Here is a 26,543-nt window from a genome sequence, read left to right on the forward strand (position 1 = left end):
TTTATTTCGGATTGAATTTCTTTATTACAGGGGCGCTTTTATGAAGACAGAGTCATGTTCAGGTACTTTGGTTGATGGAGGAAGCTCATTTCGGACTCTGTGATCTGCTCACCTGGAAAGGTCTGCTGTACTACTACAAGAGAGAAGTAGAGTCTGGAAGAAGGGACAATTTTATGATGCTTTGGAAGATAATGTTTTTTTTTTCTTATACTGAAAATGAAAGGTAGGTGTTTCTATATGGACTCAGTCTTTGGAATTTGTATATATATATATTTCAGTGATCCCTCAGCCATTCCTTCTGTATTGTAATTCAATTTCTCTTTTAAAATTCCTTCCCCACTTCTAGGACCTGCAGTTGCTGAACTCCACAATGGCTTCTATTGGAAAGTCTGTGACTGAGACCAAGTAAGTGTTCACTTTTTTATGAAACCATTATTTATTTTGGAGCAATGAGCAATTCTTATATAAATGCAATAAAATCATTATGCTCAAACTATGAGAGAGAAAATTAAGGATAATTTAAGAAATCAGTCTTAGCTTGTTTCTATACACAGATGGTATTATTTATTTTCAAAGGAAACCCGTGAGGATTCCCCTGGTGTGCAAGATGTGCCTGAATACTTTTGATCAGCTTCCTGCTCACTTGAAGAGGGCATGTATGAAGCACGCCACGGCAGAAGAGATCAGGATGGCCTCTCAACAGGCGAGGGAGGACATGATGAATCACCTGAAGAACGGGGTCATCGTGGATTACCACAGAACAGAGATCGTGTCTGGTGAGGCAAACAGGATAGTGGTTGTAAGACTGCTAGAGTCCTTGGGCCTTTTTGTACACGGGAAGCCTGAAGACACATCGGCAAGGTGAGATATTTTTAATCTGTAAGGCTTCTGTAGTTTCTTTTTGAAATCATTGTTACAACATATTATGTAAAAGCATGTTGAAAAGAATCTACCTGCATTCCAGCGGCCCTGAGCAAGAGGCCGCTGTCCAGGAGGAAAAGATGCCAGAGGCTCCTCTAGAAACTGAAACAGAAGCGGATAAGGAAGGGAAAGATGTGAGCTCTGAAGAACTCTATCAGCAGTAAGACTTTTTATTTTTCAGATGTATCTTTTTTTACTAAAATTCTAATTTGTCTTATAGGTATAAAATGTTTAAGCCGGTGTTTTATATCCTTACAGGCCCTGAGTAGTTAAAAAGTATCAGCAGGCCGGAAGAGAGTGGCCCAAGCTGGACTCTATAGAAAGCACTCCCTGGGTGCTCCTCTCCTGATTGGATTCAAACAGTACCTTACCAAGGATCTGGGAGTGGCAAATTATTCTCAGGAGGTATTTATTTTTTAAAGGCATTAAAAATTAAGCAATGGTATATTCATTGTAAATGTTTTTATTTCTTAGCTTAAAATTCACACATGTGAAATGATGTCAGCCATAAACATCATGACTCTATATTTCCTACCTGAATCTATTCTACTTAAATTATTACATTATACACAATTTGAGTTCATTTTAAAAAGTAAAAGGTAATGAAAGGAATGCATTTTCATAAGAAAGATAATACCGATATGCATGTGATAATCTTCCTTATATCATGTAGTGCGTCATTTGGACACTTTGTGGGCTTGAAATACAAAGAAAATCATGTTCTATGGTACAAGATAAATACCAAACTTAAGCTTTTATTTTAATTAGATTTGTTTATAAAGCATAAGCAATCATTTATTACATCGCTTCTTGAATTAAATCTTTTGACAAGAGGTAAGACTTCTATTTTACATTTAAACCCATGTTTAGGTGTGTTTTTTAGATTTAACTGAACCAATTTCTGTGTGTGATAATGTCCTTGAATTCTGACAACATCACACTAAATTACATGATATAAAACAGCTAATGTTTCTAGAGATAAAGTTTCTGGGATGCTTCTAATTACTTTTTATTACCAGGGACAGTTTAATTCACCTTGTACAGTACTGAAAGACCAAGATGCTTTTTTTAAAAGTTATTTAACATTTTATAGAACTTTGTCTACTATGGCAACATGATGAGCTTGGTGAAACTTGGAAAAATACTGCTTGGCCACTTATCTTAAGATAAAGATAGGATAAAGGTTTATCTTTTGCACCTACCTGACCCCCAGGGAAGGCCAATGCTTTCTAAGTTGATGGTTCCCTACAGTAGACTGTACCTTATCTTCAAAGGTAATGTATATTGACCCAAATCAGTTTTGGAATCCAATCTACTGACGAGATGGAGCACATCCTTTTTTCAGGATTTTAGCATCATACGTTTGGTATATTTAGTCCCTAATGCTGAAAGAAATGATCATAGAACATTTGGACACTTTGTGGGCTTGAAATACAAAGCAAATCATGTTCTATGGTACAAGATAAATACAAAACTTAAGCTTTTATTTTAATTAGATTTGTTTATAAAGCATAAGCAATCATTTATTACATTAATATATGTGAAAATAACATTTAAGCATCATACGTTTAGTATATTTAGTCCCTAATGCTGAAAGAAATGATCATAGAACATGACATCTAACCTTACCTGTGGCGTCTTTAATCCCTATTGCTCAATGCACGGTGAAAGCATTGCATACATGTGTCTGACAATGAGGAATGGGCCCCTGAGACAGTCATTTGCATGTTTCACAAACGATCGTATATTACTAGAGATTCTGTTTGGGATTTGAATGTGCATTCGGACAGCAATCCCTTTCAAGAAATGATATGTTCTGGATGAGGTCAAAGGTGATGGAACACTGTATTTAGGATGTGTTTGCAGTGATTGTGTGTCTCCTGCTTCAACGCAGTGATATATAGATGTGCTCCTGTAATTTATTGGTTCATGCCCAGGGCAGTAAGCAGTCTGAGGATTTATTTCCAGACGGCATAGAGCAGTGAAGCAGTGAAGTAGTGCAACACACTGGATCATTATATTATTAGAATCTATTCTACTTAAATTATTACATTATGCACAATTTGAGTTCATTTTAAAAAGTAAAAGGTAATGAAAGGAATGCATTTTCATAAGAAAGATAATACCGATATGCATGTGATAATCTTCCTTATATCATGTAGTGCGTCATTTGGACACTTTGTGGGCTTGAAATACAAAGAAAATCATGTTCTATGGTACAAGATAAATACAAAACTTAAGCTTTTATTTAAATTCGATTTGTTTATAAAGCATAAGCAATAATTGATTACATTAATATATGTGAAAATAACATTTTAGCATCATATTATTACATACAGGTCTCTAGCTTCAACACAGTGCTATATATATATATGCTCAGTGATTTATTGGTTCATGCCCAGGGCAACAATCAGAATGAGGATTTATTTCCAGACGGGCTACAGGTAGTGTTGTGAAATACTTCAACACACTGGATCACAGATTTAGACCCCCTGCATTCTTACTCCTTAAAAACCAAAGAAATGAAGATATGTAGCAATCACATTGTAACAGGGGTGACAGTGACTTAATGCTTATACTAGTGGACTTCTGGTACCTTTAGGGTACGGTGTTCCCTGAAGGGCTCTCAAACCCCGCATTTCAAATGCCTAGCTGTATCGCTGATGTGTTGCACCTCAGAATCACTTTTAAACCTTACCTCTGGTATCTTTAATCCTTATTGCTCAACGCATGGTGAAAGTATTGCATAAATGTGTCTGAAAATGAGCAATGGGCACCTGAGAGACTCATTTGCCTGTTTCACAAATGATCATATTTGACTAGAGATTCTATTTGGGATTCAGTTGTGCATTCTGACAGCAATCCCTTTAAAAAAACGATACATTCCGGATGAGGTCAAAGGTGCAGGAACACTGTTACTTGTTCCTTTATAACCCGGTTATTGATGTCATTAACAACATTAATCCCAAACAGAGCTGTTGGACTCCCTCCTCTGGCCGTTTTCCACCAGTTGATTATTTCATCAACCAATGCACTAATCAAGCTCCCAAGGCACTCTCTATACCCAGTAAACATAGGTCTAACCTCACCCAAGGAGAAAATCAGGTGCTCCAGTCTCTCCGCAACAGGGATGATATCGTCATCAAACCAGCGGACAAAGGAGGTGCTGTTGTGGTGTGGGTAAGGATCTATATATCTTTGAAGCCTCTAGACAACTAACTGACACTTCTGCCTACCTCCCTCTCCAACAGGACCCTACCACTGACTACCAAAAGGAAGTGGTATCCACCATTTCCCTTCTTATCAGCAGTAACGAGCTCCCCCAGGAGGCGAACCGGCTCATCATGGAACATCCAGAGGTATCTCAATTTTACCTCCTCCCCAAAATCCACAAACCTGACACCCCTGGACGCCCCATCGTATCAACATGTAACTGTCCAACTACTTACATCTCAGCCTTTCTCGACAGCCTCATGAGACCGCTGGTTGAAGATCTTCCCTCATACATCAAAGACACCAACCACGCGCTCCAACTTTTCAATGATTTCCAATTTCAGGGTACCGAATGCCACATTTTTACCATGGACATCACATCTCTGTACACCGTCATTCCCCATAATGACGGCCTTACAGCCCTCAAGCACACGCTGGACAAACGCACAGTGCTTGATCCACCCACCCACACCCTGGTACGCCTTGCAGAATTGGTCCTCACACTGAACGCATTCTCTTTCAATAATCTTTTTTACCAACAGGTCAGTGGAGTGGCCATGGGCACCAGAATGGGACCCAGCTATGCCAACATTTTTGTCAGCTGGGTAGAAGAACGCTTCTTCGCTTCCTACACTGGCTATGTCCCTGACCTCTACAAGTGATATATTGATGACTGCGTCGGTGCCGCCACATGCTCCAGCGATCAGCTTGAGTTCTTCCTGCACCATTTCACCAACTTCCACCCGTCCCTCAAATATACGGTTAACATATCTTCCACCACTCTTCCGTTTCTAGACATCCACTTGTCTATCAACTACCCCCGACTGTCCACTTCAGTTTATTACAAACCCACGGATTCACACAGCTACCTCCTGTACAGCTCATTTCACCCCAACCATACTAAAAACTCTCTTCCTTTTTCACAGTTCCTTAGGTTACGACGACTATGCAGCGATGACATCGACTTCGAGAACCAAGCCCTCGAAATGTACTCAATTTTCATCAACAGAGGATACCCCAGCAGTGTGATTGACAGGGCCCTTGCCCGAGCCAAAAACACCCCCTGGACCATCAACCCGATCAGGAACTCCCGCCGTAACAACCGCATTCCTTTGGTGCTTCCTTACCACCCTAACACACTTCCTATCCCCAGGACCATTAACCACAACTTTTCCATCCTACAGGATGATCCCTCCATTGGGGCCCTCTTTTCTGATCGCCCTATCATCTCATATCACCGACCACCTAATCTGCGTAACCTCCTTGTTCACAGCTCCCTTGACCGCCCTCAACAACCATCCACACCAGGCACTTTCCCTTGCAACAGAGCTCGTTGTATCACCTGCAAGTACACAGCCACCACCACACTCATTCAAGGCCCCTCAGGACAATTCCGGATCACCCAGACAGCATCTTGTACTTCCAGCAACCTCATTTACTGTATCTCTTGCAGTAAATGTCCAGCCATCTACATTGGAGAAACAGGAAGGAGACTCGGAGACCACTTCAGAGAACACGTCAGGGCTGTGAAGATTAAAGATCTCTCCAAGCCCATTGTTTCTCATTTCACCTCTGACGGCCCCGACCACTCTAATCTCTCCGTCTGTGTTCTCAAAAACGGTTTTCGGAACTCATACATCAGAAAGACCACCGAAACTAAAATTATTCTGCAGCTAGGATCACACATTCTCCCTTCCCTTAATGACAGACTACTGTTCTTTTAAATTTTCTCCATTCATTGGAAGTTTCATTTCACACCTCTCTGCACCCATTCTGACTTCACACCTCTTGATTGGCCTCTCTTTCTGTCCCCTGCTCCCGTCTCTCACTCCTCCACCCTCCCAACCTTTGTTCTCCCGCTACTTTACCTCTGCCTACTGCCCTGTCTCTCTCACACCTGAAGAAGGCTCCATGGCCGAAACGTTGTGTTCTCTTTCTTCTTTTTTTCAGCATGGAATAAACCTATTACTTGTTCCTTTGCAGCCTACGCATGCTGACGCAGCTACCCACCTGAACTACACTGTATTTAGGATGTGTTTGCAGTTATTCTGTGTCTCTAGCTTCAACACAGTGATATATATATGCATGCTCACTGATTTTTTGGTACATGCCCAGGGCAATAATCATTATGAGGATTTATTTCCAGATGTGCTAGGGGTAGTGTTGTGAAATACTTCAACACACTGGATCGCAGGTTTAAACCCCCTCCACTCTTACTACTTAAAAACCAACAAATGCAGATATGTAGCAATCATATTGTAGCAGACACTCATTTGCCTGTTTCACAAATGATCATATTTTAATAGAGATTCTGTTTGGGATACGGATGTGCATTCTGACAGCAATCTCTTTCAAGAAATGATTTTACCTTTTCGCGGCTTTGCCCTCTTGCCTCTTTGGACAATATCTCCATCTTGTGGTCATTGTTGGTAATGTCTTCTTATGCCCTTTTTTATTTCAATTCTCTATTGGTTGATTCTAGAATCTCTACAATGGAGTTGAAAACATCAGTTTTATAGCAGACAATATGACATTATTTATAGTCCAATAAGAAACTTATTACCCTGTTTTTAACATAATAACAAATTAAAATTGATTAAAACTAAGTTTGAAACACCAGGGAACATAAAAAATGATTTTTAGGAAAACCATGAGGTTCTCTGTGTCCGATGCCTGCAAGGGGAGAAAGATAGAATCCTTTGATTTTTCAAAATTTGAAAATAAACATCATATAACAACAGCTTTCATTCCTAGGAGTGAAAAATAACCATTTTTCAAGACATATTAGTTTCTAAAACACTACAATAAAGTTAAAAACATCTGTTTTATATTACATTATTTTTTGTGAAATTAGTCATTTTTTGCACTATTTGTAATATAATTTCTAATTAAAAGTGTTTAGAATTAAGTTTGGAACAACAAGGAATACAAAAAAAAAAGATTTTTAGGAAAACCATGAGGTCCTCTGTGCCCGATGCCTGCAAGGGGAGAAAGCTAGAATCCTACACAGGCTCCTGGAGCTCTGGCCTGGCTAAAGAGGCTGAATTTATCCCCTTCAAAGCTCCATGAAAAATGATCATTTAAAATTTGAAAAAAAAAAAAACCATCATATAACATCATACAGATGCAGCCATTCAAAATGCGCGATAAAAACCCACGGTACAGTAACCTACCCACAAGCCACTGCAGGGCACCGGAGGACACCGCGGTAAGTGCTTGGCTGGCCAAAATGACCGACAGGGGCACTCGTGGTGCATTGGTTGGTAGTGAAAAGATTTAATCATTTAATGTCTTTACTGTGCACATTTTAATCCGCTTAGTTTTGAATATTTATATGGATTTTACCACTAAAGGGAAATTTTAGTAGCTGAGCATAAAAAGAAGAGGAGCATAACGCATCTGAAGGTCATAAACAATATTAATTTAGGAACATAAACATTACTGTATGTACATAAACTGTACTGTGTATGGCTTGTCTTGGTAGTTTAAAGAAAAAATACACACCAGTCTTCTATTTCTCCCTAAACATTTTAAGCATGAAAGTTTTATGAAACGGTACCCAAATATGCGATTGCTGTATAGAATGAATTATTTAACACGAACATTAAGCTGTTTACATCTTCCGCCTGAGAACAGTCACCCGTTGCTACCCAACGCAGAAACACAGCCACTAACTAGCAAAGACATTAGCTAGCCAATATGATAAAGAAATAAATGATTATTTTGTTTATTTCTTTTGCACATTTATTTGAACATTTCCATCGATTGTACAAGCACTTGGAAACTGTCCAATCCCTAGTTCATCTGGCATTTTACCGGTCTGGCGCCGGTCTGTGTCTTCTAGCATATAATGCCAGCGAACTCTTGTTTTTTTATGTCCACATTCAAGGGTCCCTTTTTGAACCTGCGAGAAGCATTCTTTCAATGTAACAGATTTACTCCGGGGAAAGGCAGCATGACATTAAGAGTAGCTCAAGCTTTCAGCACCCATATCGGACTGCGTGTATGCAGACACCGCTCAGAATCCCCTGGAAGATTCTCCCTCAATTCCGTTGTGCAGTGCTTTACCTCTTTCAAAAGGCTTCACTTTCCTAGTCACATTCCAAGGCTCATCGAACCCGGGCTGTTTCCTCCAGCGGTATAGTATTGCAGTGAGACAGCACGATGCCTGCAAGACTATGTCACGCTAAACGCCACAGATTGTGTTTGTCCGTTCGTGTCAGTCCTCCTGCAGCCACGGGAAGTGGGACACAAACATGCTGCAATGCTTTCAAGACGTTAGGATTTGTTTGTGCAACATCCGAGAAGAGTACTTGTGGCTTGAATGTGAACTGTACGTGCCCGCCCCCTTTCCTCTGTAGTGCATGAGTTCCTCCCGGCACGCCCTTCGTCATTGTTCTGTCATCTTGTATTTAAAGGGTTGTATTTCTGCTGCTGAAAATAAGCAACGGTTTTCTCACAACGCCCTTTGTTCCCGACGGAGCCCTTGTCTGTCATGAAATTCTTCAAAACCTCAAGCTAGAAGAAGAAGACGACAAATATGAAGCGTTACAGCAACAACATGCCATGAGACGATTGATAACGATTTCCATAGGATCCCCGCGGTTGCCTGGCAACCATCAGCTTTGCGCATTGGCAGTATCGTAGCCTGTGAGGTTTAGCCGAGGCGCGATTATTGCTAGTTGAAAACTTTTCCCAATACCCCGCTTCCGCCGGTTTGCAATACAATCGGTGAAAGCAATTTTTGACAGTCTCGTCAGAGCGTGACATAGTCTTGCAGGCATCGTGCTGTCTAACTGCAATACTATACCGCTGGAGGAAACAGCCCGGGTTCAATGAGCCTTGGAATCTGACTAGGAAAGTGAAGCCTTTTGAAAGAGGTAATGTCGACGCTTTTTTAACAGAGCACCAAAAAAGCGTCTTTTTTGAAGGCCTGGGTACTGAGCATTGATGGTTCAGTGGTAGAATTCTCGCTTCCCACGTGGGAGGCTCTGGTTCGATTCCCAGCCAAAACAGTGGCTTTTGCAGCGAGCGGCTCCATCACTTGCATCCCCTTGCAACTCGCAACTGAAAACCCACTGAAGCTAAGCATTTGTTAGCCAGGTCAGTACCTGGATGAGGGTGAGCTACAGGGAAAAACAAAGTTTCCAGCTGGAAGCGGTGTTAATGGTTCCGGCGGGGGGGCGCTCACCCTGAGGTCTGTGCGGGTCCCAATGCCCCAGCATAGTGACGGAGACGCTGTGTTGTAAAAGGGCGCTGTCTCTTGGATGAGATGTAAAACCGAGGTCACAGCGCTCTGTGGTCATTAAAAATGACCACCAAAACCTTTGACAAATGCTCTTGGTAATTGATGGTCTTCAATAATGCTTCTCCTTTAGGTACATTTTAAATCAGCTGAAAAATGCTGTGAAATGGGGGGTCACTTCACGCCAGTGTAGGATTTGGGTTACAAGAACCATGAAACTGCACGAGAAAGCCCGTACACTGAATTACACGGCTTTCTATTCAAAGGAGGGCAAAAGAAATTCCCTGAGTTCGATTTTTTGCAGCACAGAGAGGATTGCTGTCGTGAGGCTGGTTAGCTCAGTTGGTTAGAGCGTGGTGCTAATAACGCCAAGGTTGTGGGTTCGATCTCCGTACAGGCCAGGTCCCTTTCTCCTCTCTTACAAAAGCTGTTAGGTTCCTTTCCGTGGTGAGATGGGTTGTCATGCAACCCTACCACATAGTGCCGACAGACAATTAAATGACAAAAATGAAGAGAGTTAAAGCAGCTGGAAAGGTTTTCTTACAACATTTGAGCTGACACAGTTTTGGAAAATGTTTTTTTCACGCTGCACTGTACCACATAGGCAGCCAAGAGTCTCCAAAACAAAACAGAATTGACAGTCATATAATGTCCATTTACCCCGGTTTTAAACACAGCATCATGTCTGCCATCATAAGAATATGAGTCCAATATTTTAGAATATAGTCAGAATGTCTTCTAACCTTACCTGTGGTGTCTTTAATCCCTATTGCTCAATGCATAGTGTACGTACTGCATACATGTGTCTTGAGAATGAGGAATGGGCCCCTGAGAGAAATTATACGTTCTGGATGAGGTCAAAGGTGCTGGAACACTGTATTTAGGATGTTTGCAGTGATTGTGTCTCCTGCTTCAACGCAGTGATATATAGATGTGCTCCTGTAATTTATTGGTACATGCCCAGGGCAGTAAGTAGTCTGAGGATTTATTTCCAGACGGCATAGAGCAGTGAAGCAGTGAAGTAGTGCAACACACTGGATCATTATATTATTAGAATCTATTCTACTTAAATTATTACATTAAACACAACTTGAGTTCATTTTAAAAATTAAAAGGTAATGAAAGGAATGCATATTCATGAGGAAGATAATACCGATATGCATGTGATAATCTTCCTTTTATCATGTAAATCATGTTCATCATTACATGATGGGAGCTAAAACAGAAGTTGAGAGAGAGCAAGGACGCCTACAGGAGGAAGGTATAGGACAAGCTGCAAAGGAAAAGCTACAACCCACGACAGCTACTCACCCACCCATCCCACACAGCTATCACTCTCCAACACCTCCGCCATTAACACCTCCAGCACTGAAAGTGCTATGTGCACCATCCACCAGGCCAGGCTGACCAGGCCAGTGCAATACACTGGATCTTTATATTATTAGAATCTATTCTACTTAAATTATTACATTATACACAATTTGAGTTCATTTTAAAAAGTAAAAGGTAATGAAAGGAATGCATTTTCATAAGAAAGATAATACCGATATGCATGTGATAATCTTCCTTATATTATGTAGTGCGTCATTTGGACACTTTGTGGGCTTGAAATACAAAGAAAATCATGTTCTATGGTACAAGATAAATACAAAACGTAAGCTTTTATTTTAATTAGATTTGTTTATAAAGCATAAGCAATCATTTATTACATTAATATATGTGAAAATAACATTTTAGCATCATATTATACATACAGGTCTCTAGCTTCAACACAGTGCTATATATATATATGCTCAGTGATTTATTGGTACATGCCCAGGGCAACAATCAGAATGAGGATTTATTTCCAGACGGGCTACAGGTAGTGTTGTGAAATACTTCAACACACTGGATCGCAGATTTAGACCCCCTGCACTCTTACTCCTTAAAAACCAAAGAAATGAAGATATGTAGCAATCACATTGTAACAGGGGTGACAGTGACTTAATGCTTATACTAGTGGACTTCTGGTACCTTTAAGGTACGGTGTTCCCTGAAGGGCTCTCAAACCCCGCATTTCAGATGCCTAGCTGATGTGTTACACCTCAGAATCACTTTTAAACCTTACCTCTGGTATCTTTAATCCCTATTGCTCAACGCGAAAACTTTACCTGTGGTGTCTTTAATCCCTATTGCTCAATGCATGGTGAAAGTATTGCATAAATGTGTCGGAAAATGAGCAATGGGCACCTGAGAGACTCATTTGCCTGTTTCACAAATGATCATATTTGACTAGAGATTCTGTTTGGGATTCAGTTGTGCATTCTGACAGCAATCCCTTTCAAAAAAGGATACATTCTGGATGAGGTCAAAGGTGCAGGAACACTGTATTTAGGATGTGTTTGCAGTTATTCTGTGTCTCTAGCTTCAACACAGTTATATATATATATATGCTCACTGATTTTATGGTACATGCCCAGGGCAATAATCATTATGAGGATTTATTTCCAGATGTGCTAGGGGTAGTGTTGTGAAATACTTCAACACACTGGATCGCAGGTTTAAACTCCCTGCACTCTTACTCCTTAAAAACCAACAAATGCAGATATGTAGCAATCATATTGTAGCAGAGTGCATCGTTTCCGGCATAGTATGGCAGGGTGTTTTCCGAGTTATTGCACGGATTGGGCACGCCCGCAAGCCAAGAGCCGCAAGCGATGAGCCCGGAGCTGAACGGGCCCCACTGGCTCGTTTGTAAGGCCAGGTGCATTGCCAACCACGATCGGCAGGGCAGAGGCCTTGAAAGCAGCCTGGGCTCCTGCAGCTGTGCAGCCACGCACTCTGGTTTCTCTTCATTTCGTACAAATCTTTCGCCTTTTGCTAAAGATTTCCGTAGAGAGGAGCATGAATGAGTTCCGTGCAATTTTTGTGCTTCCCTGCCTTCGGGTGGTTGCAGCTGGGCTGGTCAAAGAGAGAAAACAAAACCGCTCACAATCACTCTTGTTATGGCGATTGTGGTTGTCTGCTCTGCGAGTCCTCGGTCTCTGCCCGTCTGATTGCCGCTCTCTTCTTTGGGGGGCGGGAAGTGTCCGGCCGCAGGGGATCTTGGGACCTCGCTTTGCAAAGCGGCTTCCCAGAGTGCGTCGTTTCCGGCACAGTGTGGCCGGGTGTTTTCCGAGTTATCGCACGGATTGGGCACGCCCGCAAGCCGAGAGCCGCAGGCGATGAGCCCGGAGCTGAACGGACCCCACTGGCTCGTTTGTAAGGCCAGGTGCATTGCCAACCACGACCGGCAGGGCAGAGGCCTTGAAGGTGGCCTGGGCTCCTGAAGCTGTGCAGCCACGCACTCTGGTTTCTATTCATTTCATACAAATCTTTTGCCTTTTACTAAAGATTTCCGTGGAGAGGAGCATGAATGAGTTCCATGCAATTTTTCTGCTTCCCTGCTTTCGGGTGGGGCGCAGCTGGGCTGGTCAAAGAGAGAAAACAAAACCGCTCACAATCGCTCTTGTTATGGCGATTGTGGTTGTCTGCTCTGCGAGTCCTTGGTCTCCGCCTGTCTGATTGGCGCTCTTTTCTTTGGGGGGCGGGAAGTGTCTGCCCCCACTGCCCCTTTCAAGTTTGCTAAAGACCACGTGGATGTTCCAGAGCAACTCCTGGAACAATGTTCTGTGGACAGACGTGACAAAAGCTGAACTTGTTGGTAAATGTGCACAGCGTTATGTTTGGAGATAACAAAACACTGCATACCAACTCCAAAACCTCATCCCACCTGGGAAGCATGGCGGAGGCTGTACGGCTTGCAATCATCTAGGATCACGCAGGATCTCCTGTTTATTAGGCATAATAAACAGGGCCACTGAACTCCACACTGGCCACTGAACCACAGCAGTGGCTTGCTGGCTTGACATCTCCCAAGAAAAATGTTGAAATCGCATGTGGAACAGGAAAATGACCCTCGAGTACGAGGGAAAAAAAAGAAAAAGATCATCTGGAGCGTGCCAACCCATGTCCGGAGCGTGCCAACCCATGTCCGGACAGCCCAGTTTCCTCGACGAGGTGGCCGAGTGGTTAAGGCGATGGACTGCTAATCCATTGTGCTCTGCATGCGTGGGTTCGAATCCCATCCTCGTCGCTCCGGTACTAGAGCCGTACATTTTCTAGCGGTGGCTGAACATGGTATAGTAGGCTAACGTTGGCTCTGGGTTGAGACCGCGTTTTCACTTACTTGCAACGCAAACGGAGAAAGCGATTTTTGACAGTCTCTCAGAATCACAGTTTGTCATTCCTCTAGACGTTTATACAGTAGAAGCCTGCTTCGTGGCTTAAATCCAAGCTAAGGAAACGGGTTAGAGGTCTGATGCAGAACTGCAAATTCAATGAACGGGAACACTACAGTACATTGCACTGTATGTGTGAGGAAAGCTGCCCCCTTCTGTCCCTTGTAGACCGAACAGAGGACTGTAAAGGATACCGCCAAGGATGCTGGTTGAAATCCAGCTCCAAAGAAGCCCCTTTGGGTGTTATGTCATCAAAAAGTAAGAACAGTGAATCTCCCTTTGATCAAAAGCGCAACAGAACTGTTTTCCGTGGAGCGGGTTTCAGACCCGTAGACCTGTTTTATTTGTAAGGCAGGGCGCATTCCCAAGCGCGAATCTCCTGTTTTAGAAATGCTTTAATGGGCGTGAAGTGAAAATAAGAAATGGGCTCCAGATGCACATGGAAGCAATCAAGTGTTTCATCCGAGCTGTTTCAAAGACTGCTCAAGAGCTTTCCTTTCACAGAGGCGCAACGATTAATGATGGGGGTGCACCCTTCAATGCGCCTTAGGACTCTAGGGAGTGATTGAGACGATTCGTAGCGTGTGCTCATTTCCCTCTATTCCCCGTGTTGCAGTGGTAGGATGACGTAAATTACTGCTTCGACACGTAATGGCATTATAATCAAGTGCAGGAGCTGAGGGCTTTAGTTTTGTTTCGTTTTCCATGGCGTTCGTAAGCGCGCAAATCAAAGGCAATTCCTGCGTCTAACAGGAATGATTGAGACGATTCGTAGCGTGTGCTCATTTCCCTCTATTCCCCGTGTTGCAGTGGTAGGATGACGTAAATTCCTGCTTCGACACGTAACGGCATTATAATCAAGTGCAGGAGCTGAGGGCTTTTGTTTTGTTTCGTTTTCCATGGCGTTTGTAAGCACGCAAATCAAAGGCAATTCCTGCGTCTAACAGGAATGTAAATGCTTTTGAAAGTGCAGTGTGGTGCAGCTTGTAAAATCCTTATCCACATTTGTGGTTTGTTGCTGTTTGTTCTGTCTGCCAAAGCTGCATTTTGACATCCGGACGGGGAGACTTTATCATTTGAACGTGAAGCCAGCCTTAAACCCTCTGAGGCGTGTCTATCTGCCGGCACGTATTTTGTCAAAGGTATTTATTTTTTTTAACGGAGAGCGACTTTGAAAAGGTTTCCGCAGCCACGTCGCACTCCGTGTTAGATTAAAGGAGGAATGCGGCGAGGGCAAACTCGCTGTAGTCGTGGCCGAGTGGTTAAGGTGATGGACTCGAAATCCATTGGGGACTCCCTGCGCAGGTTCGAATCTTGCCGACTACGGCGTCTGCCGCACGTCTCCTTGTGCCTGCGCGGCAAAGGCGAAGTGCTGTTTCTCCTTTCCTGGTACTATAAAAACGCTAAATCGCTTGGCCCCGCTGCCATGGAAATGAGTTCTTCAGATAACCACACATCTTGCGTTCGCACCTCTGGTGTTCTACTTATGCCTTTGAAAACCTAATGAATAAAACTGAAAGAACCGACACAATATGTAGGTGCTCGTAAAGCACGCATTAAAGAACTGTTAACAGCAAGGGTTTCAGTGGGTTAACTGAGGAGAAGGCGTGATCGCTAATTGTTTACTTTTTATTTGGTGTTAGAAACACTCTTACTGTGCATGACGTGCAACAAATGTAGCCACAGAAATTGCATCACGCTTTCATGTATGCTATTGCAGACACCAACGTTGCCTAGATAGAAAACCGAAATAGCCGTGGGTTCGCTTGCTGGTCTGAAGGATCTCTCTTCGAATCTCTATCATTTGTCAATTGAAGTAAAAGGTGCTGCAATCTGATACGTTCAGAATCAAACCCGCAGCTGTTGTTCGACTTTATTTCTTGACTAATTACAACCTTTTACTGTCAAGTTTATTGGTACAACTTGAGCTCTCAGCACCGTACTGAGCCCAGGTGTTTTTCTAAAGCTGTCAGGTGCAGTTCATTTACATGAAGGAAATCTCTTACTGGGTACGATTACAATGCAGTAAGTAGCACAGGCTACTTAGGGAGTAGGCTGATGTGTTTAAAAACAACCAGCGCCAGGCAGGAGTCAAACCTCCAAACTCCTAATCCATAGTCAGACACATTATCCATTGCACCACTGGCCCTGGTGTGACACTGCAGGACTGTAACCCAGTGAGCTTAGCACTGCAACTAGTAAAATATTACCCCCGGTCCATTCTTTTCCAAAAGTGAGAAACACCTGTTTTCTACATTTTGTCTGTTTTAAAACCATATCTCTTTAAACCAAACCAAGAGTTTGTCTTTTGCACTGATATTCTGATTCATTTCGATTTCAAAGAAAAAAAAAACATTACCTTCCAAAGCATCATAAAATTGTCCCTTCCTCCAGACTCTACTTCTCTCTTGTAGTAGTACAGCAGACCTTTCCAGGTGAGCAGATCACAGAGTCCGAAATGAGCTTCCTCCATCAAGCAAAGTACCTGAACATGACTCTGTCATCATAAAAGCGCCCCTGTAATAAAGAAATTCAATCCGAAATCAAGAGGGCAGTTGCCTACTGAAATACAAGAAGTCATAAATTTTAACCTAGCAACACATTAAAGGCTGCATCTATACAAGTACGATTCTAGAAATGCTCACCAGATTACGTTTTAAGAAAGAACTGCGCCTCAGGTTCCGCCGAGATCTTAACTCGGATGGCAGGATTCAGAGTCTGGAGTGTGGAATGATGGCGCACGGAGGGTCCACATACTGTGGATCCCTCAGTGATCTTCCGCGTGTTCAAACCGCCAGCGTGTGACTCCCCTATCCCCCTGACCTCATTGCTCTGCTCTCGCCTCTGTGCAGCTGAGCCCGACTCATGGTAAAGTGGAAAAAAATATGCCCTCAACGTGAGATTTACTCTGGAGTGAGGATAGTTGTTACCTTCTTATCGTTGAAACGGATGTATGTGATGTGGCGACTAGGTTCTTCTCCATTAGCAGGCTTAAGGTTAAAGAAAAAAACATTGCTGACTTCTTTTTTTTTTGCCAGCCGCGAGCGCTGATTAGCGAGGTTTGTATTTCATGTTTTGCAAGTTGCATCCATTTTAAGAAAAACAAGTCGTTCAAGACAGGAAATGAATACTTGCATTTAATTAAGTCTAGACGTATGCGGTTGTCCATAATGACCAGTTCTGTTCGAGAACACAGAACAAAAAAAGGCACCGCTGGGATTCGGACCCAGGATTTTTTGTTTACTAGACGGGCGCTTTAACCAACTAAGCCACGGCGCCCCGGGAGTGCTGTCCTTTTGCAGCCACTTGGACACACCACTCAGACACATCTGCATTCGGTGTGTGCTCCGCCTGCTCGCTGAGCAAGTTGCCACCTTTACATACAATAGCAACATCGACACCAAGAGAAAGGATGACAAATGGCTTTTATCTGGAACTTTTCATGTCCAAGGAGCTCAATGTGCTTTCTGTGTACAACAGGGCCACTGAACTCCACACTGGCCACTGAACCACAGCAGTGGCTTGCTGGCTTGACATCTCCCAAGGAAAATGTTGAAATCGCATGTGGAACAGGAAAATGACCCTCGAGTATGAGGGGAAAAAAAGAAAAAGATCAACTGGAGTGCGCCAACCCATGTCAGGACAGCCCAGTTTCCTAGACGAGGTGGCCGAGTGGTTACTGTATGCTGAGTCTAAAGACAGTTTCACCCATTTTCTGATTGCTCGGTTCTGTACCAGTGCAGACATGTCAAACAGTGAATGGCTGTACCTCTATTGTATCCGTGCTCAATGAATGAAATCGGTAACAAATGAATATATGTCTAGTTATACGAAAAACGAGTGGTTTATCGACTCATCTTCATTTGCAGATTTAGAGGCAGCTTCGATATTCGTTTTACAGACGGGTTTTTTTTTTGAATATGGGTCACACACATGCCACAGCAACAAAACATCTCTAGAGATGAGGCTATAGATCACCTTTCCATCCTGCAGGTTTTCCTCCCAAAGCCTACGGCACCAACGGCGACCCCTGCTGGCCGGGAGAGCAAAAGCTTACAGCACCTGGTATTCCCAGGCAGTCTCCCATCCAAGTACTAACCAGGCCCGACGCTGCTTAGCTTCCGAGATCAGACGAGATTGGGCGTGTTCAGGGTGGTGTGGCCGTAAGCGAAAGCCCCAGCGCCTGACTCGCTACTTGAAGCTGTGTGTGGCGGGGGTTCCGTGCCCCCCGAGCGGGACTGAAGGATCGTTCGTGTGCAACTCTTTGGAAAGGAGCTGCTTTCCAAATCGCATTGCGTGCCTGGATGTTGGCGAATGCGCTCCCTTGTGTTGGCTCGTCCCGCACTGGAGGAGGACAAACAATCTGCACGGAGGAGCACCAGGCAAGTCTTCACCAGACAAAAACCTCCAGTGCACAGCACTCTGGAAACATTTCGGGGCTTTCGCGTGTTTATTTCAGCACGTAAAGCGCACCGGTCCAACACGTCGGCCGGGCGCGCGGCGCCTCCGCCCTCTTGTGGCCTTGCGGCGTCAGAGCAAGAGGCTCCTTCTCGCTGCCCTTCCGCTGTGTTGCAGGGCCCCGAGAGGGAACCCGGAGCGCGCACTTTGTGGGGGGCGGGGGACCGCGTTCGCGCTCTGCCCCCGGTCTCTTGCGCGAGTACTAAATCTCACGGACAGGGGGGCCTCGTCATTGATTGTTACAGGTGAGACGGGGATTAGGAGGAGACCCCGACTGATGGGTAAAGGGGAGCACTAACACCAGAGGGACACCCCCGGCGTCTCTTTTTGAGAGACGCCCTGGGGTTTCCTAATGGCCAAGGAGGGTCGGGACCTCGGTTTGACCTCCATCAGGAGGCTGGGGCGTAAGAGAGCCACACAGCCCGCAGGGTGAGCGCTCCCTACTGGTCCCAGTCACACCTCTTGCAGGAGCAGCAGCAACCGGAGCTTTTCCGGGGTGGAATCTCCCATCCGGGTGCCGGCCAGGCTCACACCTGCTGGGCTGCCCCGGGGGTGAGCCCAGTCGAGAGTCGCAGGGCCAGATCTAGTCACCGGGGAGAAACGATACAAGTGAAGGATTGCTCGGCTCTCGGCACTTGAAAAGACCGACAAATGTCTCGTTCCCGCCGGAGCTGAATGTACCCGCATGTGTGGTGTCGTCTTCTTCCCCCGCCCCGCTGTGTTTGCTGTATTGTCTCTGAAGCCGGCCCCCCCGAGACGAGACGGGCTGTTCCTGTGCCCCAATTAACACTTTACAGGTGCCATTCCCCGGCATTGTGGCCATTGTCGGTGCTCACACGCGATAAGATAAGGCGGAGGAGAGTGGGGCATGCCCAGCGGCAGACATTCAAGGAGGGGGCAGTGCGAGGTGAGGTGAGGTGCGACACGCCGGAGCCCCGACGCAGCTAATGCGGAGCACTTGTTGGACTGGCATCGAAAGGACGTGTGCGCACGGAGCGAGCCTTCCCTGCGGCGGAGCGCGGGAACTTTCTCCCCCCCTCCCGCTGCAGGAGTTGTGTGCACTGCAGCGGTGCCGAGAGAAAAGCACAGAAGGCAGCAGGCTCTGGAGAGCAGGTAAGAGACGGAGCCTTGTGGGCAGGCGAGCAGGCCCGTTTTTTGGAAATTGCTGAAAAGGTTTGTTCGGTGTGTGGCAGGCGCACGTCGCGAGCTTGCGTGGCGATCTGCCGGTCTGGAGTTATGCAAATGAGGCCGAATTGCATCCCGGGACATGCTGCGAATGCGCAACGGCGACTGCAGATGTGTAGGAAACGGCGCGCTCGTTTTCTCGTTTTGCCCACACTTTTGAGTGTTAGTGTGGCGTGTGAGTGTGTGAAAGAGTGGGCCCAGCAGGAGGCGGTGGCGTGCGGGGCGAGGAGGTGGCCTAGGCTGCGCGATTTGTGCTGTGGGTGCGGGCCGCTTGCAGGGGCCTGTTTAACTCATACTTACCTGGCAGGGGAGATACCTTGATCAAGAAGGAGGTTCACCCAGGGCGAGGCTCGGCCATTGCACTCCGGCTGTGCTGACCCCTGCAAATTCCCAAAATGTGGGAATCTCGACTGCATAATTTCTGGTAGTGGGGGACTGCGTTCGCGCTCTCCCCTGATGTGCTTGGTCCAAAATCAGATACGGGAGGGTTAAGACACCACGAGCTGCGTGGCTGCGGAAGGATCCCGGTTCGACAGGAGTGGACGCCGCTGCTGGTTCTCGCTGGCTTTTAGTTAGGGGTCCGGAGAAGCATCTCAAGCTAGTTCCACTACTCCTTCCGGACGTTCATTCCCTTTTCAAAGTCAGTCGTTTTGCTGTAGTCTGCGTTCTTTAGGCTGATTATCGAGGTTAGCCTTTATTTGGTCATGGGGGGCCTCGGTACTGTATGCTGAGTCTAAAGACAGTTTCACCCGTTTTCTGATTGCTCGGTTCTGTACCAGTGCAGACATGTCAAACAGTGAATGGCTGTACCTCTATTGTATCCGTGCTCAATGAATGAAATCGGTAACAAATGAATATATGTCTAGTTATACGAAAAACGAGTGGTTTATCGACTCATCTTCATTTGCAGATTTAGAGGCAGCTTCGATATTCGTTTTACAGACGGGTTTTTTTTTTGAATATGGGTCACACACATGCCACAGCAACAAAACATCTCTAGAGATGAGGCTATAGATCACCTTTCCATCCTGCAGGTTTTCCTCCCAAAGCCTACGGCACCAACGGCGACCCCTGCTGGCCGGGAGAGCAAAAGCTTACAGCACCTGGTATTCCCAGGCAGTCTCCCATCCAAGTACTAACCAGGCCCGACGCTGCTTAGCTTCCGAGATCAGATGAGATTGGGCGTTTTCAGGGTGGTGTGGCCGTAAGCGAAAGCCCCAGCGCCTGACTCGCTACTTGAAGCTGTGTGTGGCGGGGGTTCCGTGCCCCCCGAGCGGGACTGAAGGATCGTTCGTGTGCAACTCTTTGGAAAGGAGCTGCTTTCCAAATCGCATTGCGTGCCTGGATGTTGGCGAATGCGCTCCCTTGTGTTGGCTCGTCCCACACTGGAGGAGCACCAACAATCTGCACAGAGGAGCACCAGCCAAGTCTTCAGTGCACAGCACTCTGGAAACATTTCGGGGCTGTCGCGTGTTTATTTCAGCACGTAAAGCGCACCGGTCCAACACGTCGGCCGGGCGCGCGGCGCCTCCGCCCTGTTGCTGCCCCTGCAGCTGCTTCACTTTTCCCTTTAGTTGCCATCGATTTTTTTGTAGTGCTATACATATACGATTGAGGTATCTTAGAGTTCTCCTTCGAAGACCCAGCACTCTCTTTTCTTTTCCCAGTGTTACTCATATCGGACTTTTTAAACCTAAAAAAAAATCGTTTTTTTTTCTTTCAATTAAAACTGAAGTTTAAACAACTAGTGTTAAGTCCTTATTTTTCTGTAGTCAAAAAAAGCAAAAATTAACATTCAGGTCATGAAAAACTCAAAAAAACTCCCCAACCACTAAACTTTACCTCCCACCTGAGCGCCATCTTGAACGCCCCTACCACCAGAGAATGCTCACGATTTCGGAAGCTGTCTCCGGGACGTGCTGATTCCACACATCCTGAATAAATCATGATATTGTTAGTTGCTGTAGCTAGACGTTCAAATGAGTTTCATGGCCAGATGGACTGTTTCCTCCAGCGGTATAATATTGCAGTGAGACAGCACGATGCCTGCAAGACTATGTCACGCTAAACGCCACAGATTGTGTTTGTCCGTTCGTGTCAGTCGTCCCGCAGCCACGGGAAATGGGACACAAACATGCTGCAATGCTTTCAAGACGTTAGGATTTGTTTGTGCAACATCCAAGAAGAGTACTTGTGGCTTGAATGTGAACTGTACGTGCCCGCCCCCTTTCCTCTGTAGTGCATGAGTTCCTCCCGGCATGCCCTTCGTCATTGTTCTGTCATCTTGTATTTAAAGGGTTGTATTTCTGCTGCTGAAAATAAGCAACGGTTTTCTCACAACGCCCTTTGTTCCCAACGGAGCCCTTGTCTGTCATGAAATTCTTCAAAACCTCAAGCTAGAAGAAGAAGAAGACGACAAATATGAAGCGTTATAGCAACGACATGCCATGAGACGATCGATAACGATTTCCATAGGATCCCCGCGGTTGCCTGGCAACCGTCAGCTTTGCGCAGTGGCAGTATCGTAGCCTGTGAGGTTTAGCCGAGGCTCGATTATTGCTAGTTGAAAACTTTTCCCAATACCCCGCTTCCGCCGGTTTGCAATACAATCGGCGAAAGCAATTTTTGACAGTCTTGTCAGAGACTGAGCAAGGTGTTTAAAGACAGATTTGGTCACGGTGATATCATGGTAGAAAGAAACGAGCTTGTTACGTGTCAACAGGAACGCTCTTTAGCTCTTTCAGCTTTATGCAGAGAACAGCGTCTGTCGAGATTACTTTTGTGTCAGCGCGAAACGCCGTGTGCTGTCAGTATGATTTCATATTGCTCATAGCGGCGCCTGGCTTTTGTCTGTCAAACGTTAGGTTGCGCTTCTTCATGCTGCATCGTCGGCATGAGTGGAGCATTTTAAACGTCTGTACTTACTGCGCCCCATAAGAAATCGTTTGTCCCCATTCAAAAGAGATTGTGCGATGTCCTGCAGCGTTCGCAAAGCAAACCTTTGACAGTTTGAAAAGAGGAATTTATTCTGCTTCCTGTGCGTGCAGTAGTTACAAAGTTGAACGTCTTTACACGATCTGCTGCAGTTTTCAGTGGGTGGGCTTTGTCAAATGGCTTGGAAAAACGCACTGTGTTTCGGCTCGGGAAACATCGTGAGCAGTGTCCTGCATGTTTTCTGTGTATAGCTGTCTTTTAACGCATACAGAATTCATTCGAAATCATTGATTTCTCCAATTAACAAGGGTCCCTTTTTGAACCTGCCAGAAGCATTCTTTCAATGTAACAGATTTACTCCGGGGAAGGGCAGCATGACATTGAGAGTAGCTCAAGCTTTCAGCACCTTTATCTGACTGCATGTATGCAGACGCTGCTCAGAATCCCCTGTAAGATTCTCCTTCAATTCCGTTTTGCAGTGCTTTAGCTCTTTCAAAAGGCTTCGCTTTGCTAGTCACAATCCAAGGCTCATGACAGCATTTGAAAACATTCGCAACTGCGTTGGCCGGGAATCGAACCTGGGTTAACTGCTTTGAAGGCAGCTATGCGCAACACTGGCTCGCTCCAGAATAAATCTCACGTCGAGGGCATATTTTTTTCCATTTTACCGTGAGTCGGGCTCAGCTGCACAGAGGAGAGAGCAGAGCAATGAGGTCACGGGGACAGGGGAGTCACACGCTGGCGGTTTGAATACGCGGAAGATCACTGAGGGATCCACAGTATATGGACCCTCCGTGCGCCATCAGTCCGCACTCCGGACTCTGAATCCTGCCATCCGAGTTAAGATCTCGGCGGAACCTGAGGCGCAGTTCCTTCTTAAAACGTAATCTGGTGAGCATTTCTAGAATCGTATTTGTATAGATGCAGCCTTTAATGTGTTGCTAGGTTAAAATTGATGACTTCTTGTATTTCAGTAGGCAACTGCCCTCTTGATTTCGGATTTAATTTCTTTATTACAGGGGCGCTTTTATGAAGACAGAGTCATGTTCAGGTACTTTGCTTGATGGAGGAAGCTCATTTCAGACTCTGTGATCTGCTCACCTGGAAAGGTCTGCTATACTACTACAAGAGAGAAGTAGAGTCTGGAAGAAGGGACAATTTTATGATGCTTTGGAAGATAATGTTTTTTTTTCTTATACTGAAAATGAAAGGTAGTTGTTTCTATATGGACTCAGTCTTTGGAATTTGTATATTTATATATTTCAGTGAACCCTCAGCCATTCCTTCTGTATTGTAATTCAATTTCTCTTTTAAAATTCCTTCCCCACTTCTAGGACCTGCAGTTGCTGAACTCCACAATGGCTTCTATTGGAAAGTCTGTGACTGAGCCCAAGTAAGTGTTCATTTTTTTATGAAACCATTATTTATTTAGGAGCAATGAGCAATTCTTATATAAATGCAATAAAATCATTATGCTCAAACTATGAGAGAGAAAATTAAGGATAATTTAAGAAATCAGTCTTAGCTTGTTTCTATACACAGATGGTATTATTTATTTTCAAAGGAAACCCGCGCGGATTCCCCTGGTGTGCAAGATGTACCTGAATACTCTTGATCAGCTTCCTGCTCACTTGAAGAGGGCGTGTATGAAGCACGCCACGGCAGAAAAGATCAGGATGGCCTCTCAACAGGCGAGGGAGGACATGATGAATCACCTGAAGAAGGGGGTCATCGTGGATTACCACAGAATAGAGATCGTGTCTGGTGAGGCAAACAGGATAGTGGTTGTAAGACTGCTAGAGTCCTTGGGCCTTTTTGTACATGGGAAGCCTGAAGACACATTGGCAAGGTGAGATATTTTTAATCTGTAAGGCTTCTGTAGTTTCTTTTTGAAATCATTGTTACAACATATTATGTAAAAGCATGTTGAAAAGAATCTACCTGCATTCCAGCGGCCCTGAGCAAGAGGCCGCTGTCCAGGAGGATTAGATGCCAGAGGCTGCTCTAGAAACTGAAACAGAAGCGGATAAGGAAGGGGAAGATGTGAGCTCTGAAGAACTCTATCAGCAGTAAGACTTTTTTATTTTTCAGATGTATCTATTTTTTACTAAAATTCTAATTTGTCTTATAGGTATAAAATGTTTAAACCGGTGTTTTATATCCTTACAGGCCCTGAGTAGTTAAAAAGTATCAGCAGGCCGGAAGAGAGTGGCCCAAGCTGGACTCTATAGAAAGCACTCCCTGGATGCTCCTCTCCTGATTGGATTCAAACAGTACCTTACCAAGGATCTGGGAGTGGCAAATTATTCTCAGGAGGCATTTATTTTTTAAAGGCATTTAAAATTAAGCAATGGTATCTTCATTGTAAATGTTTTTATTTCTTAGCTTAAAATTCACCCATGTGAAATGATGTCAGCCATATACATCATGACTCTATATTTCCTACCTGAATCTATTCTACTTAAATTATTACATTATACACAATTTGAGTTCATTTTAAAAAGTAAAAGGTAATGAAAGGAATGCATTTTCATAAGAAAGATAATACCGATATGCATGTGATAATCTTCCTTATATCATGTAGTGCATCATTTGGACACTTTGTGGGCTTCAAATACAAAGAAAATCATGTTCTATGGTACAAGATAAATACAAAACTTAAGCTTTTATTTTAATTAGATTTCTTTATAAAGCATAAGCAATCATTTATTACATCGCTTCTTGAATTAAATCTTTTGACAAGAGGTAAGACTTCTGTTACATTTAAACCCATGTTTAGCTGTGTTTTTTAGATTTAACTGAACCAATTTCTGTGTGTGATAATGTCCTTGAATTCTGACAACATCACACTAAATTACATGATATAAAACAGCTAATGTTTCTAGAGATAAAGTTTCTGAGATGCTTCTAATTACTTTTTATTACCAGGGACAGTTTAATTCACCTTGTACAGTACTGTAAGACCAAGATGCTTTTTTTAAAAGTTATTTAACATTTTATAGAACTTTGTCTACTATGGCAACATGATGTGCTTGGTGAAACTTGGAAAAATACTGCTTGGCCACTTATCTTAAGATAAAGATAGGATAAAGGTTTATCTTTTGCACCTACCTGACCCCCAGGGAAGGCCAATGCTTTCTAAGTTGATGGTTCCCTACAGTAGACTGTACTTTAATTTCAAAGGTAATGTATATTGACCCAAATCAGTTTTGGAATCCAATCTACTGACGAGATGGAGCACATCCTTTTTTCAGGATTTTAGCATCATACGTTTGGTATATTTAGTCCCTAATGCTGAAAGAAATGATCATAGAACATTTGGACACTTTGTGGGCTTGAAATACAAAGCAAATCATGTACTATGGTACAAGATAAATACAAAACTTAAGCTTTTATTTTAATTAGATTTGTTTATAAAGCATAAGCAATCATTTATTACATTAATATATGTGAAAATAACATTTTAGCATCATACGTTTAGTATATTTAGTCCCTAATGCTGAAAGAAATGATCATAGAACATGACATCTAACCTTACCTGCGGTGTTTTTAATCCCTATTGCTCAATGCACGGTGAAAGCATTCCATACATGTGTCTGACAATGAGGAATGGGCCCCTGAGACAGTCATTTGCCTGTTTCACAAATGATCGTATTTTACTAGAGATTCTGCTTGGGATTCAGATGTGCATTCGGACAGCAATCCCTTTCAAGAAATGATATGTTCTGGATGAGGTCAAAGGTGCTGGAACACTGTATCTAGGATGTGTTTGCAGAGACTGTGTGTCTCCTGCTTCAACGCAGTGATAAACAGATGTGCTCCTTTAATTTATTGGTACATGCCCAGGGCAGTAAGCAGTCTGAGGATTTATTTCCAGATGGCATAGAGCAGTGAAGCAGTGAAGTAGTGCAAAACACTGGATCATTATATTATTAGAATCTATTCTACTTAAATTATTACATTATACTCAATTTGAGTTCATTTTAAAAAGTAAAAGGTAATGAAAGGAATGCATTTTCATAAGAAAGATAATACCGATATGCATGTGATAATCTTCCTTATATCATGTAGTGCGTCATTTGGACACTTTGTGGGCTTGAAATACAAAGAAAATCATGTTCTATGGTACAAGATAAATACAAAACTTAAGCTTTTATTTTAATTAGATTTGTTTCTAAAGCATAAGCAATCATTTATTACATTAATATATGTGAAAATAACATTTTAGCATCATATGTTTAGTATATTTAGTCCCTAATGCCGAAAGAAATGATCATTTGTTTAACATGCACGGGTCTGTCTCAAAGGATGCAGTACTCCTGAAGGGT

General features: G+C 43.9%; 9 non-coding genes across 9 annotated transcripts; 7 read left to right on the top strand and 2 right to left on the bottom strand.

The window, feature by feature from the left end:
- Positions 1–8,755: 8,755 nt before the first annotated feature.
- LOC138230861 (U4 spliceosomal RNA) lies at positions 8,756–8,897 on the top strand. The gene has a single exon (XR_011186455.1). It is a non-coding gene; the product is annotated as a U4 spliceosomal RNA (small nuclear RNA).
- A 3,297-nt stretch (positions 8,898–12,194) lies between these two features.
- LOC138230968 (U5 spliceosomal RNA) lies at positions 12,195–12,308 on the top strand. Its single transcript, XR_011186556.1, has one exon. It is a non-coding gene; the product is annotated as a U5 spliceosomal RNA (small nuclear RNA).
- A 393-nt stretch (positions 12,309–12,701) lies between these two features.
- On the top strand, positions 12,702–12,815 carry LOC138230953 (U5 spliceosomal RNA). Its single transcript, XR_011186541.1, has one exon. It is a non-coding gene; the product is annotated as a U5 spliceosomal RNA (small nuclear RNA).
- A 596-nt stretch (positions 12,816–13,411) lies between these two features.
- On the top strand, positions 13,412–13,493 carry trnas-gcu (transfer RNA serine (anticodon GCU)). Its single transcript has one exon. It is a non-coding gene; the product is annotated as a tRNA-Ser (tRNA).
- A 1,389-nt stretch (positions 13,494–14,882) lies between these two features.
- Positions 14,883–14,964, top strand: trnas-cga (transfer RNA serine (anticodon CGA)). Its single transcript has one exon. It is a non-coding gene; the product is annotated as a tRNA-Ser (tRNA).
- A 2,724-nt stretch (positions 14,965–17,688) lies between these two features.
- LOC138230999 (5S ribosomal RNA) lies at positions 17,689–17,807 on the bottom strand. The gene has a single exon (XR_011186584.1). It is a non-coding gene; the product is annotated as a 5S ribosomal RNA (ribosomal RNA).
- Positions 17,808–19,573: 1,766 nt separating this feature from the next.
- LOC138230804 (U1 spliceosomal RNA) lies at positions 19,574–19,737 on the top strand. The gene has a single exon (XR_011186408.1). It is a non-coding gene; the product is annotated as a U1 spliceosomal RNA (small nuclear RNA).
- Positions 19,738–20,372: 635 nt separating this feature from the next.
- On the bottom strand, positions 20,373–20,491 carry LOC138230987 (5S ribosomal RNA). The gene has a single exon (XR_011186572.1). It is a non-coding gene; the product is annotated as a 5S ribosomal RNA (ribosomal RNA).
- A 1,292-nt stretch (positions 20,492–21,783) lies between these two features.
- On the top strand, positions 21,784–21,925 carry LOC138230848 (U4 spliceosomal RNA). The gene has a single exon (XR_011186442.1). It is a non-coding gene; the product is annotated as a U4 spliceosomal RNA (small nuclear RNA).
- The last annotated feature ends 4,618 nt before the right edge of the window (positions 21,926–26,543 follow it).

This window comes from Lepisosteus oculatus, unplaced genomic scaffold, assembly GCF_040954835.1.
Source record: "Lepisosteus oculatus isolate fLepOcu1 unplaced genomic scaffold, fLepOcu1.hap2 HAP2_SCAFFOLD_52, whole genome shotgun sequence".
NCBI lineage: Eukaryota > Metazoa > Chordata > Actinopteri > Semionotiformes > Lepisosteidae > Lepisosteus > Lepisosteus oculatus.